This window comes from Sceloporus occidentalis, unplaced genomic scaffold (genome assembly GCF_023333645.1).
Source record: "Sceloporus occidentalis isolate IW3139 unplaced genomic scaffold, rSceOcc1.0.p SCAF_30, whole genome shotgun sequence".
In the NCBI taxonomy this organism is placed as follows: Eukaryota; Metazoa; Chordata; class Lepidosauria; order Squamata; family Phrynosomatidae; genus Sceloporus; species Sceloporus occidentalis.
Window position 1 is genome coordinate 4768356 of NW_028317010.1, and position 15152 is coordinate 4783507.

Here is a 15152-nt window from a genome sequence, read left to right on the forward strand (position 1 = left end):
AGAGAGTTCCATAATCTCACCGCTCTTACTGTAAAGAACCCCCGTCTGTGCTGGTGTAGAAACCTTCTTTCCTCCAGCCGTAGAGGATGTCCCCTTGTTATAGATACAGTCCTGGGTATAAATAGGTCCTGGGAGTGATCTCTGTACTGTCCCCTTATATATTTATACATAGTTATTAAGTCCCCCCTAAGCCGTCTTTTTTCCAAACTAAATAACCCCAATTCTGATAATCTTTCTGGGTACTGTAGTCCTCCCATTCCCCTTATTACTCTGGTTGCCCGTCTTTGAACCCTCTCCAGCTCCACTATATCTTTCTTGTACACTGGTGCCCAGTACTGTACACAGTATTCCATGTGTGGTCTGACTAGTGACTTGTACAGGGGTAGAATTATTTCCTTGTCGTGGGCATCTATGCCCCTTTTGATGCACCCCATGATTTTATTTGCCTTAGCAGCAGCTGCCTGACACTGGTCGCTACAGGTAAATTTACTGTTAACTAAAACTCCTAAGTCCTTTTCCATGTCAGTCGTCCCCAGTGTTTTCCCATTTAATACATATTCCCAGCCTGGATTTTTCTTCCCCATGTGCATAACCTTACATTTATCTGTGTTGAACCTCATCTGCCACATCCCAGCCCAAGCCTCCAACCTATGCAGATCCATTTGTAATCGTGCGCTGTCCTCTATTGTGTTAACCACGTTACAGAGCTTAGTATCGTCTGCAAAGATTGATACTTTACTATGCAATCCCTCTACAAGGTCATTAATAAATATATTAAAAAGAATAGGACCCAAAACTGACCCCTGTGGTACCCCACTAGCAACAGTCACCCACTCAGAGTATGTACCATTAATAACCACCCTCTGTTTCCTATCACTGAGCCAGTTACTTACCCACATACACACATTCTCCCCCAGCCCAAGCATTCTCATTTTATGTACGAGCCTTTTATGTGGCACCGTATCAAATGCTTTGGAAAAATCAAGATATACGACATCCAGCGATTCACCCCGATCCAGTCTTGAGCTCACCTCCTCATAAAAGCTGATCAGGTTAGTTTGACAGGACCGATCCCTTGTAAACCCATGCTGATATGGAGTCATACACTTATTTTCATTGAGATACTCCAAAATAGCATCTCTTAGGAAACCCTCAAACAGTTTACACACAACAGAAGTTAAACTAACAGGCCTATAATTCCCCGGGTCACTTTTTGTCCCCTTTTTGAATATTGGCACAACATTTGCTATGCGCCAGTCCTGGGGAACAGACCCTGTCACTATAGAGTCCTTGAATATTAGAAATAGGGGTCTGTCTATTACATTACTTAACTCCCTTAGAACGCGGGGGTGAATGCCATCTGGACCTGGTGATTTGTCTATTTTGATTTTTTTTAGGCGGCACTGCACTTCTTCCTGGGTTAGACAGGCGACATGTACTGGGGCATTTATCTCATCCTGCTGTATATTACCTGGCATTTCATTTTCCTCTGTGAATACAGCAGAGAAGAATATATTTAATAGATTAGCTTTTTCCTGATCCCCGTCTATAACTTCTCCCTCATTACTTTTTAAGGGGCCAACGCTTTCATTGTTAACCTTTTTACTATTTATATAGTTAAAGAACATTTTGGGGTTTGTTTTACTCTCTTTGGCAATGAGTCTTTCTGTCTCCAATTTTGCTGCTTTTATCTGATTTTTACATATTTTATTTTTTTCCCGATAGCTTTTTAGTGCTTCCTCACTGCCTTCCTGTTTTAGTAGCTTAAATGCCTTTTTTTTGCCATTTATTGCCCCCTTTACATTTTTATTTATCCACATTGGTTTTCTCTTGTTCCTGACTCTTTTATTCCCATACGGTATGTACCTTTCACAGTGAGAATTTAAGATATTCTTAAAAATCTCCCATTGAGCGTCTGTACTCTTGTTTTTGAGGACATTTTCCCAATTTACAGTGTTAAGGGCTTCTCTTAGTTGATCAAACTTTGCCCTCCTAAAGTGCATAGTTCTTGTGGCTCCTCTAAGAGTTCCCTTATTGAAGGACAAGTTATAATGCATCATATTGTGATCACTATTTCCTAGATGCCCCCTGACCTGCACATTAGTTACTCTGTCAGGTCTGTTGGTTAATATTAAGTCCAGTAGGGCGCCCCCTCTGGTCGGGTCCTGTACCATTTGGGACAGATAATTATCCTTACTTATAGTCAGAAACCGGTTTCCTTTATGAGATTCACAGGTCTCGGTTTCCCAGTTTATGTCGGGATAGTTAAAGTCCCCCATAATAACCACCTCATTGTGATTAGCTGCCTTGTTTATTTGCTTTAATAATTGATCTTCTGCTGCTTCCATTATATTTGGTGGCTTATAGCAAACCCCGATCAGTATTTTATTATTTTTCTTTCCATATATTTCTACCCATAATGACTCCACATTATCATTTCCCTCACATATATTCTCCCGCAGTGTGGCCTTTAGGCTGGACTTTACATAAAGGCAAACTCCTCCCCCTTTTCGTTTTTTCCGATCCTTCCTGAATAGACTATACCCCTGTATGTTAACCGCCCAGTCATAGCTATCATCCAACCATGTCTCTGTTATACCCACTATGTCATAATTTTCTTCAGACATTATTAACTCCAGTTCGTCAGTTTTATTGGTCAGACTTCTGGCATTAGTAAGCATACAATTTAGAGGTGTATGGTTTTTTTCCCTATGAAGCCTATCCCTATTAACTATTCTAACCCCTCCCTCTGCTCCACCCCCAGGTACATTTATAAGCCCCAGCTCTCTATCTACACTATCTTCCCCTTCTATATTGTAGTTTCCCTCCCCCCCTTTCCCTAGTTTAAACACTCCTCCACCCTTCTGACCATCTTCTCCCCAAGCACAGCTGCACCCTCCCCATTGAGGTGCAGCCCGTCCCTACCGTAGAGCCTGTATCCGACAGAGAAGTCGGCCCAGTTCTCCATGAACCCAAACCCCTCCTTCCTACACCAGCTTCTGAGCCACTTGTTTAGCTCCCTAATCTCCCGCTGCCTCTCTGGTGTGGCACGTGGTACAGGTAATATTTCAGAAAATACTACCTTGGAGGTCCTTGCCTTAAGCTTGCTACCTAAGTCCCTGAAATCATTTTTAAGGACACTCCGCCTCCCTCTCACTTTGTCATTGGTGCCAATGTGCACCATGACTGCTGGGTCTTCTCCAGCCCCTCCCAGTAATCTGTCAACCCGATCCGCGATGTGCCGAACTCGAGCGCCAGGCAGACAACACACTGTTCGGCGATCCCGGTCTTTGTGACAGATCGCCCTGTCTGTCCCCCTAATAATTGAGTCCCCCACTACCAGCACCTGTCTGGCCTGCCCTGTGCTCCTCCTTCCCTCCTTACTGGAGCAGACACCCCTCTGGTGGTCAGAGGCAGTGACTTGCTGCAGTACTGCTAACTCTGAACTAACATCCCCCTCATCTGCCAACCGGGCAAACTTGTTGGGGTGTGCTAGATCAGGACTAGCCTCCCTGGCGCTTTTCCCCCTACCCCGCCTTCTAACTGTAACCCAGCTAGCTGCCTGACTGTCCTGTACCTCCATCCCACTATCCTCCACCACCTCTACCTGCGAGAGAGCTTGCTCAGTGAGCAGCAGACTCCTCTCCAAGTTGTCAATAGATCTCAGTGTTGCCAGTTGCTCCTCTAGACTCAGGATTTGTGCTTCCAAATGAGCAACCCGCACACATCTCGCACAGCAATATGCACCCTCGAAGCGCTGCTCAAGGATTGCATACATTGAGCAAGATGTACACCTGACCGCATTGTCAAACATGGAGGACATCTTGGCAATGGGGATAGCTCCAATAACTGGCAAAAACAGACAGTAAGGCGCAAAATATATATAAATATATTATATGCAATCACAAGGATTTATACTTTACCCTCCTTCTTGCTTTTTAACTCCTTTTTGCTTGTAACTCCTCACTTAGAGATGTCACTTAGGAGATTCGCCCCAGCTCAGGACTCGCTTGTGTGTCCAAGCTAAATGCAACTGCAAAAGCCAAGCAGAACTCACAGAGAAGGTTACTTAATTAGCAACACACCTGAAATAGCCCTTACCCTTTTTTTTTGCTTTTTTCAACAAAACTTTACACTGAACACAACACAAACAAACACAGTGCTCCCCCTTGCAATAGTAATGAATATACTCTCCTTCTTTGCTTGTAACTCCTCACTTAGAGATGTCACTTAGGAGATTCGCCCCAGCTCAGGATTCGCTTGTGTGTCCAAGCTAAATGCAACTGCAAAAGCCAAGCAGAACTCACAGAGAAGGTTACTTAATTAGCAACACACCTGAAATAGCCCTTACCCTTTTTTTTTGCTTTTTTCAACAAAACTTTACACTGAACACAACACAAACAAACACAGTGCTCCCCCTTGCAATAGTAATGAATATACTCTCCTTCTTTGCTTGTAACTCCTCACTTAGAGATGTCACTTAGGAGATTCGCCCCAGCTCAGGATTCGCTTGTGTATCCAAGCTAAATGCAACTGCAAAAGCCAAGCAGAACTCACAGAGTGTAAAAAAATTTATTGGAGGAAACTGAAATAAAGGAGAACAGCAATGGGGGGGACTTTTTTCACACCCTTGTGAACACTCAGGCATTGTAGGACTTGAATAATACATGGTTAAATCAATTAGATGAAATGTTGCACCTCACTTCAACATACCTGCAAGTCATGCCATGTTGACCGAAAGTTTCCATTAGACGGCAACCTGGTGGAAGTTCTAGTTGAAGGACACCATCGTCATTGTATGTAACCCAGCTGGAGTGCTCCTCAGCATTCATTAGGCCTTATGGCTCAAGGGATTTTATAGACCTCATGTACTTTTTGTTTTAGAACATTAGTCTTTGAATAATAAATCCGTATAATAATGGCATATTTGGAAAATTAAGATACATTTTAAACATTGGCCATCATACTACAATATTTGTTGCAAACCAAAGCTGAACATATCTCTCACCGTGGGTATTTTATTACATATTATTTAGTTTCTAATCCTGGAATTTAGGACACTAGTATAAAGCTACAAGATTAACATCTTCATATTCTTGGAATATTTTGTAGACTGCGAGAAGAATATTTTTTCAGGGATGAAAATGAAGGGCGTTATAAGGTGAATCCAAGCCAAAAATCAGGGAGGGGTGTGTTTATAGAAACTAATGATCTTAAGAGTTCATATAATCACTAGGACTGCAGGATCTTGGCTTCAAGCTATCATTAAATACATCTGTGCTATTTCCTTATTTCTAAGGGAAGCAAAAGTATATGAAATGTCATTTTACATTTTATTTAAAAAATAATTGAATAAGATATTTGGTCAAAATATTAAGTTTATGTGCTGTTTTCTTAGGATTATGCTACCTAATACACATTTTTGTATGCCACGCTCTTAAGAGTAATAAACCATTGTTTCAATGCTTGGCCGTAGACGTTTTCAAACATCTCAACTCATGACCCCTCCTATGCTCTTGCCTCTGCGCGTTAATTGAGGAATATGGGCCATGGTCATGTAGAACCACCGGGCAAGTGGCCCCATATTTACCTGACCAGCCGCATGCTGTGTGACTATAAAAATGTAATCTGCAGCCTTACATATCCAGACAGCAGCCGCACCTATGTCACTTGGCTGTCCTTGGCCTAGTCATCCTAGAAGCCTCTAATATTCACCCCTTCATTCATGTAGGAGCTTCTTATGATTCTTGACCTTATGGAAGGCACCTCACTACCCCTCACAACCTTCCAAGCCTGTTCTGCTGTGGCTGCTTCTGGAAAAGCTACATTTTTGTGTTCAATTACTGAAGTGAAAACTAATAACTGAAACCTGAAACATTGTTGCATGTCAAATAAACCAGAAAAAGAACAGGGCGGAAGCAGATACATGGTGTCTTACTGATTAAAACATTCAGAAGACTGGATTATAATTTATTTAGTTAACCGCTTCTAGTGGGTTATGATTAGTTTAAAGCATTTTATAGGGTCTGGGATAATGGGAGCTCTTGTTTAACCCCTTAAGGACAATGGGCGGTCCCTAAACCCATTGAAAACAATGCATTTTGAGCCCGTAGATGTCATTAAGGGGTTAAAGAAAAAAAACATATATTTATATATGGTATATATATACGTATAAAAAATTGAGCATATAATATAAAAAAAAGTCTTCAGATATTGTACTTTTATTATTGGAATATAATTTGGTCATTTGCAGCATTTGCAATATATAACACTTTTCAAGCCTCAGGGTGATTTAGGAATTTAAGTATTATCCATGTATCTATTAATATATAAGCAGCCCCAATTTAATAGCTGCTTGCTTGTCTCTTTTTGTGATAATAACATACCCCTTTGGTTAAATAAAGCATTCAAAACATCTCAGCAGGCTAACAATATCCAAAGAATCTCTTAACCATTAAGGTTGGACCCCAGATCTACAATATATATTTTGAGGACATGCTTAATTACTTCATTAGCATGACCTTTAATTTGAGCATATGGTCATAAAATTATGTACTACATTTCACTAATGCTTTGGGCTGAAGTTCAAGATACAAATAGAATTGTAAGTTGAATGTCAAGGTTACAAGTCAGTTTTGAAGGAGGTCAACTTTCATGTAAGGGCTGATGAAACAGAGAACCTAATTTAGCATTAGATCAGTGTAACTACATATTTTTGGGTGATTGTAAGAGGTTTACATAGTATAGTAGTAGTAGTAAGCTACAGCTCTGCAATACACAAAAAACATACAGTATATTTAGCCTTGAAGTGTAGCTAAAAAAAACCTCACTGACCACATGGGAAATCTTACTATAGCAAACACTGCAAGAGTCTGAATGTAAAAAAGCGACATCCATCTTAGAATAACTTAATTAATTTAAGTTACATATTATCTGTGCTATTTGTGTTTGTATAAAACACATCTATAAAAATGCTATATATAGAAACATAGATTTTCATGACAAAAAAGAACGTCTGCCAAAGACTGGATACTTAATATTATGATGAACTGAGTTGAATTCAGTGTTGGAAATAATTAAATAGTAATTCTCACATAAATAACAAAAACAAATACCGTATTTGCTCGATTATAAAACGACCCCCCAACATGTATGTATGTTAATTTAGAAAAAAAAAAGCCTACTAGTAAATGTTAATTCACATGTAAACTATGTTTTCATATTTAATAAAAACTATGATTGAGAAATACATTTTTGTTTATATTCCCTTTTATTTGCCAACCTGCCCCCCAGTTATGCACATCTGCTCCACGGCTTGCTACTCTGTCCCCAGATATGCCTTATACCCCTCTATATGCCACTCTGCCCCCGATATGCCTTATACCCCCTATTTACCACTCTGCCCCCAGATATGCCATATACCCCTCCATATGCCAATCTGCCCCCTTATAGGCCTTATATCTATATAAGATATATAGATCTTTATATACTCCCCCCCACCAACTTACTGATGCAGATTTGCCCCCTGTTCTCCAGGCTCCCGACTGTCAAGTGGGGGCGGCCATTGAATGTCTGCGTGATGTGTGCAGACAACCTCTGCTGCTACCTGGGACTTCCGCCAGGGCTTCCATGACAGAGCACCGGAAGGTCACGTCATCCGTCATAGAAGCCTCGGCTGAAGTGTCGGGTAGCTCGCATCATGCAGATGTTCACTGGCTGCCTGTGAACATCTGTGCGATGCACGTACACATCCTCTGCTGCTGCTGACCAGTACTCTCGCCGGGGCTTCTATAGTGTAGCACCGGAAGGCCATATCACGCTAGGGCTCCGTCATAGAAGCCCCAGCAGAATTGACGGCAACAGCGGAGGTTGTCTGAGCGCATTGTGCAGACAAAGTACATATTGACATTATTATCTCAAACATATTTTAAAGAATAGAATGAATAAAAATACACATTGTTGCACCATTTTGAATAAAAATAGTGCTGTATGTCATAAAGTCAATTATTCAAAACGCATATTTTTATATTGGGTAAATGAAAAACATGCATTGTTTACTACAGACACAACTGGATGTCAGCGAAGTTCTGTTCCGTCTCCAGAATCCCCATAATAAACAAAGAGCATTGGCAGTGTTTATGATGTGTGAAACATGGCAGACATCCACGTGCTGGAAACGCGTCTGTAATTGTTTAACACAAGACTCATAAGAAAATGCCTAAATTACCAGACATTGGCACGTTTTCCAAACCCACGCCTTATATATAAAATGTAATGACGTCTAGCAACTATTAGAAACGATGTGCCCATTTGTTATATATTTTCTTTATAGCAGAAGAATATGTCTTAGAAATGATGGTTCAGGAAATATAATGTGTGTGGGCCATAGACATAAGATACTGGTAGTATCTGATTATTATTTTCACAAGGATTAAAAGCAACATAATTTTATTATACTAGACCAGTCACTGGCTAAAGTTGTCACTGACACACAAAGAGACACAAGTAGAATACAGTAGGTCAATACTGCCGGTAGTCAAGCATATTCCAGATATAATGGAAAGAATTAGCAGACCTGAAACAATTGTTACTTTTATTGGTTAGCTTTAAAACATATTGACTGTGTCTTATGTTCCCATTTTAATTGGCAGTATTTTAGATTGACAATTATAGTGAAAGTTACACAATAGGACTAAAGAAACCAGAGTGCAAAATATGTCCTTTTTGACTGCAAAACCAATTAGAATGTTCTTCTCAATATCACCTACTCAAATTGTTGTAACCCAGAATGCCTGTGTTTATTTTAAATGCATCAGACTATTTTTTTAAGTATTAACTGAATCATGAAGCCCCGGATGAAGCCTTGGGCTACTGACATGCTGTCTGGGACCTTTGTTCACTAGTTTAGCCTTTGCATTTACTTTACAATCACCAAGTATATGTAGGGAATGATATACTTGTGGGCTCCTGATTATTGGTGACCATTAGGTACATGATCTGGGATCAACAGAAAACTGGGGTTACAATATTGGGTTATTATAGGCTCACATTTTGATATTATAGATTTTCCATTTTTTGGTTAATTTCTTTTCACCAATTTTAATAATAATTACTAAAAGTAAGATTTTTTAGTAAGCTTACTACTCTCCATCACTGACGCTATTAACAACTCTTCAAAAACATTTGCAGTGCTTTCCACATATTAACTGCCCTGACTTTGTATATGGTAACCATATCTCTATTTAGTGTCTTTTCTCTAAAGTAGACAAGGCCATTTTGGATAGTCTATCTTCTTAGCTGAGATTTTCTTTTTATTTAATTACTTTTGTTTCCTGTCTCTGAACTCTTTCCATTTCCATGATGTGTTTCTTGAACTAGTGCCAGAAATTGTACTGCATACTCAAAGTGTGAAAATGCTACTTTCTCATCCTGGACATGCACATTATGTGGATTCTCCTGTTTGTATATACCCGTGGGAGGACTGGCATCTTTCACTCTGGTGCAAGTGCAACCACATGGCACATTTTTGCTACTGCACCAGCTCCCACGATAGGCCATTTCTGATACCATGCTAGCCCACCACTCTAGACCTTTAAAGACACTACAGGTGGTTCTGAAGGTGCATCTGCAACATACACAAAAGAAAAGCTTATCTTTTTTCTTAGATGCACATTGCCCCGCTCCCTCTCACACGCAGTGCAGTACTGCCCCTTTAATATTTCCCCTTTTCTTCAGAGCAAGCTTGAGTATGAAAGAATATACAAAGTAAAATCATTGAGGTCATAAGTTTCCTTTGCAGAGAAATATTTTATTACTGATATGTAAGAAATGAACTTTGATTACAAATCTGGAATATATTACCCTTAGCATTAAATATAAAACATTGGCAAAATGTTCAGATCAGCAGGTGGTACATATTTTAATCTAAATGCCGTAATGGCTTATTTTCACAGGGAACAATGTTCTTGATTGCAGCGTTTTGCAAATGTGCAAGGTTGTAGATTAAATTGCTTTTGGATATCTGGGGATATGATACACTTTTTGTGTTTGAAGATATATACGATGTGGCATGCACATAACTCATTCAGTGCATTCCGACACAGAATGATATTGAGCTCTTATTAACAAAAGATTATGCATACATTTAGTTTGTTAAAGTATAATCAATAGTAACTCACCGGCCAGCGGCTATTTAATTTAGTTGGTGAGTACAGCTGCTGTGGCAAATAAAAAAAGAGAAAGGAATACATACATGTATATAGCACACCCTAGCTATTAATTTAGCAACAACTTCTTTAAAAAGGATAGTTTAATGTACCAACTTTTTCCAAAAAAACCCCCCCAAAAACCCTTACCTGAGCAAGAGACTGTAGCACTGGTCTGGCGATACTACTGCTACGGACGACAGGAAAGTGATCCCATTAAAATCAATGGGAGTGCTTGCCACACTTGCACGCAGGAGTCCTGACTTCTCATCCGCAGAGCCAGAACTTAACTTCACAACTAGCGTTGCCCAGAGTTTGCTAAAAATTCTTAGAAGAAAACCAAAGAATTGCTATCTCATGTATTCAATAAAATTACATACCACTCAAGATCTGAATACAAAATGCATTTGTTGCACCCAAAGTTTGAAGGTAAAGATTTCATCATGGCCTGACAATTAAAACCTCATTTTAACTGAAGGTAGACTTCAAATTAGAAGATGAGAAGGCATGTAAGGCCAGGGCAGCATGGAAGTGGCATACATGCCTATAGCACAATTAGCTCCGGGGTTTGTAGACTGAAACAGGTTGTATAAATAACAACAAGATTATTACTGATATATGAATAGAAACTGATATACAAATTAAGATATTGATATGTATTGTAGTTGGATATTAAATGTAAATGTAAGCCAGGAGGTTCAGTGGCCCACTGTGAAGAAAAAAGTGAGAGAAAAGGGGGCTATGGTGAACCCCAGATCCCCTTCCTAGCCAGGAGGCCTGCAAGAGGGCTGGATCTTCTTGATCCTCCCTGCAAGGACCTCTGAAATCTTTGATTTGAAGAGGAAGGCACTCATAAAAGCTACCTAGTTCCCCCTGAACCGTACAAATGGGACGTTATGTGAAACCAGTTCTACCGTAGCATTTTTGGTGCGTCAAAATCTATTGCTGCTTCTGTGACATATCATATTCCTCACAAATCAATAAAAGATGTATACAATGCAGAAACAGTGCAAAATCGTGTCCAAAAACAATATACAAAAGAGCTCCATTTAGAAGCGGCAGTGCTTTAGGCTGGTGTGATAAAAACGTAATGTACACTGTACACATAGCCTAAAAAGGACAGGGCTAGTGTACAAAAAAATAAAAAGTGTCTGGATGGGTCCAAGGTGCTCAGTGCGCTTACCGACAGAGCTCAGCAGAAAAGGGATGTGCTAACCTCACATCAGCTTCATACTGTGCACACGCCCTGGCCTAGACCATGGACAGGGGGTTCTGAACGAACCTCGGGGGGCTTCAAGCTTGTCGGCCTTAAGGATAGCGGACCAAGCTTTCCTTCTATCACAGGTAGTCATTTGATCTTAGCCAAAAAACTGAGATTCTGTCTCATTTAACTTCTCCCAGTCTGCCTTTAGACGGGAAGTATAAGTATTAGGGCTGCAACTAACGATTATTTTCATAATCGATTAGTTGGCTGATTATTTTTTTGATTACTCGCTGGAGCTTCTATAACTGAGAACCGGAAGGTCATGTTATGCCGGTGCTCCATCATAGAAGCCCCAGTGAAAGTGCCGGCAGTAGCGGAGGATGTCTGCGCACACTGCACAGACACCCACTGGCTGCCAGAGAGGAAGATCCAGGTCCCCTGCAGCCCTGCGGCAGATCCTCCTCTCTGGCAGCCGGCGAATGTTCCGTAATGCGCACAGACAACCTCCGCTGCTGGCCGGTACTTCCACCGGGGCTTCTATGGTGGAGCACCGGAAGGTCATGTCACTAGCGCTGGTGCTCCATCATAGAAGCCCCGGCAGAAGTGGAGGATGCCTGCACGCATCGTACAAATGCCCGCTGGCTGTCAGAGAGGGGGATGCAGGTCCCCTGCAGCGCTGCGGGGGATCTGGATCTTAGTGTAATTATCCAACCTCTATTTGAGGTCAGATTATAAAATGAGGGGTATTTTTCAGAGCATTTGCTCTATTCGATTAAATCGATTTTACACGAACACAGGGCTCCTTTAAATTTGAAGTAATTAGATTCAAATATATAGCTGGGAAAGTTAACAGCACAGAAAATCTATGAAGTGTTTTTGAAGATTTTTTTTCTTTCTGCTGCTGGTTTATGGGATTAATGCCAACACTTTTATGAATTATAAATGTAGTGAAATGATTTCCAAATGAAGTTGTTGGAACTCTGCCATAGCAAGGAGGTGCTCAAATTACAGACTGCCAGCAGATTTCAGTTTGTTTAGTGGAAACTGGACCTATAAATCACTTTTCATTTGAAGCAAAAAAGTGAAGGAAAAATGTTATTATTCGTATTAAAAATGGTTACATAACGTGTTAGTAAAGAGTACACAGGCATTAGTCCAGTATTAGCTACTAAATTTAATTGTGTAGGGTATCTCACTAACCAAAGGATTTAGCCATTACAATTTAGTCAGGAGAACATTATAAAACTGGGGAGTGAAAATCCTTTACAACTGAAGTTGGAATAACAGTCCTGTTAATTAGCTTCATTATTGATATGGAGAACTTTTCCACCCAGTAACTTTCACAACAGAACTGACTACGCACCACAAAAGTCACTTGATGGACAATTATTTAATTTTGACAGATTTGGACTTTTTTCCAACAAATACTTTGTGGCAGGGCACACGCCATGAATAACAAGGACATTTGCGGAATAGATGAACATTCCATCCTCCTGATAACAGTCCTGTGACGGGCCTCTAGTACCCCGGCTGGGTACACCGATAGATAGCTCTGGGTCCTGAGGGTATTCTGTCCAAAAAGCGAAGCGATCGGCCAAAGGGACCCTGAGCGACAACAGTTTCCCCCGGGTCAGACCACGAGAAAGCCGGCGTGCGTACGATAACTGCGCCAGCCGATCTCCATTCTCCTGGCTGTCCCAGTGACCAGGGATCTGCCGGAGGCTCCCTCTCCGAACCACCCCTTGTATCTCCATAAAAGAGCGCTGTGGTCGGGTTGATGGTGTCCGGGCTACGAGGGGTTAAAGTCAGTGGACAGGGCATGTGAAAACATAGACAGGGTAGGACGTGAGGGAGAACAAAGCACAGACAAGAAATACCACATATTTGGGAAAATACAGCAATCACAACCAATAACCACGACCAAGACGGCAACTATTAACCCTGGCCCGTTATATAGGGACTTGTAGAAGGTCTGTAGTGGGTCTGTTATAAAGCACAGTGATACGAGGGAGTTTACAGATATTTAGGACAAGTAAATACACATAAAGTATCAAATAAAAAATCCATGAAATTGGTTTTATACTGTAGAACAGTATACTGTGTGAGTCATTATTTTACTGATATATGTAATGCATAATATTGGCTAATTGGCTCCATTAATGATCATGACTCGTTTAACTTGCAAGTGCTTTAATACATATTCTTAAAAAAAAATAAAAAAATAAGCACTTACCTGAGGTTCAAGCTGCAACCCTGCACATGCAGCTAAACTTTTCCGTGGTCTGATAATGCTCACCACTGACTGGTTGCCTGAAGGTAAGTATATCGCGTATGGAAATATGTTCAGTCTAAAATAGCTGCATATAGTAGATACCTATTGTGTTATCACACACATTTCATGTGAAAACGAAATTTGAATTTAATGGTTTTACATATGAGGACCTAATAATCATCTGTTCCTTAGCACCTTGTGATTCAATAGCTTGCAGAACCACAATAACCTGAACAGCAATAACTTGAAATAATCTTTTTCTCTATAACTTTATCAGTCCATCACATTGTTATGGAGGAATTGTGATCCACTCTTCTTTACAACGTTGCTTCAGTTCATTGAGGTTTGCAGGCATTTGTTTATGCACAGCTCTCCTAAGATCCTAGCACAGCATTTCAATCGGGTTGAGGTCCGGACTTTGACTGGCCATGGCCTCACATTTGACTCTAGAATACTTTGGTACACAGAGAAGTTCATGGTGCACTCAATGACTGCAAGGTTCCCAGGTCCTGTGGCTCCAAAACAAGCCCAAATCATCACCTCTCTACCAAAATGCTTGACAGTTAGTATGAGGCATTTGTGTTGGTATGCTGTGTTTAGTTTTTGCCAATTGTGGCACTGTGCATTATGGCCAAACATCTGCACTTTGGCATCATTTGGCATCATTGCTCTATTAGCCTTGTGGTTTCTTCAGATGCAACTTTGCAAACCTAAGCTGTGCTGTCATGTTCTTTTTAGAGAGAAGAGGCTTTCTTCTGGCAATGTTTGCAATTTCTCTGAGCATTGCAGTTTTAACTTGGTTCAAATTTGCTGGGATGTCCACTTCTCGGAAGATTGACAACTGTCTTAAATGTTGCTGATTATCAATTAATCAATGTCATACTTAGCATCTTAATTTCTATGGAAGTATTAAAGGTGTACTTAGTTTTTCACACATGGCTTCTCCATTTTGGCTTTATTTTGGTTGAATAAATCATGACATGTGTAATATGTTATGTGTTGTTGTTGATCTGGGGTTGTATCTACCTGATTTTTAGACCTGCTAAGGAACAGATGATTGTTACGTCCTGATACATCCAGGTTTGTATACCCACTATTGAGTTGTTGAAGAGTAGGACAGAAACAATATTTTGTAAAGCTTGTTTTTCTTTTTTGTATGCAGAAAAAAAACATACTACTTGCATCCATCAACTGCACATATTTAAGACCAAGCACTTTAAATTAGTGATACATTATAAAACATACTTCGCATCAGAATTTTGGTAATAGAAACGTTTATTTCTTTAAAGGAACCATCAGCGTGCAATAATTCCACTTATATTCTTTTGCAGGTAAAAATATTTTTTTTAAACTGAAAATAACTTATAAAAATATAATTCCCCACATCAATCCCTTCTTCAAATACGGTAGTGCAAGAAACATTTTCTTTTTTCTGATTAAATATTGTGGTTATTTGAAGTATACCAAAATT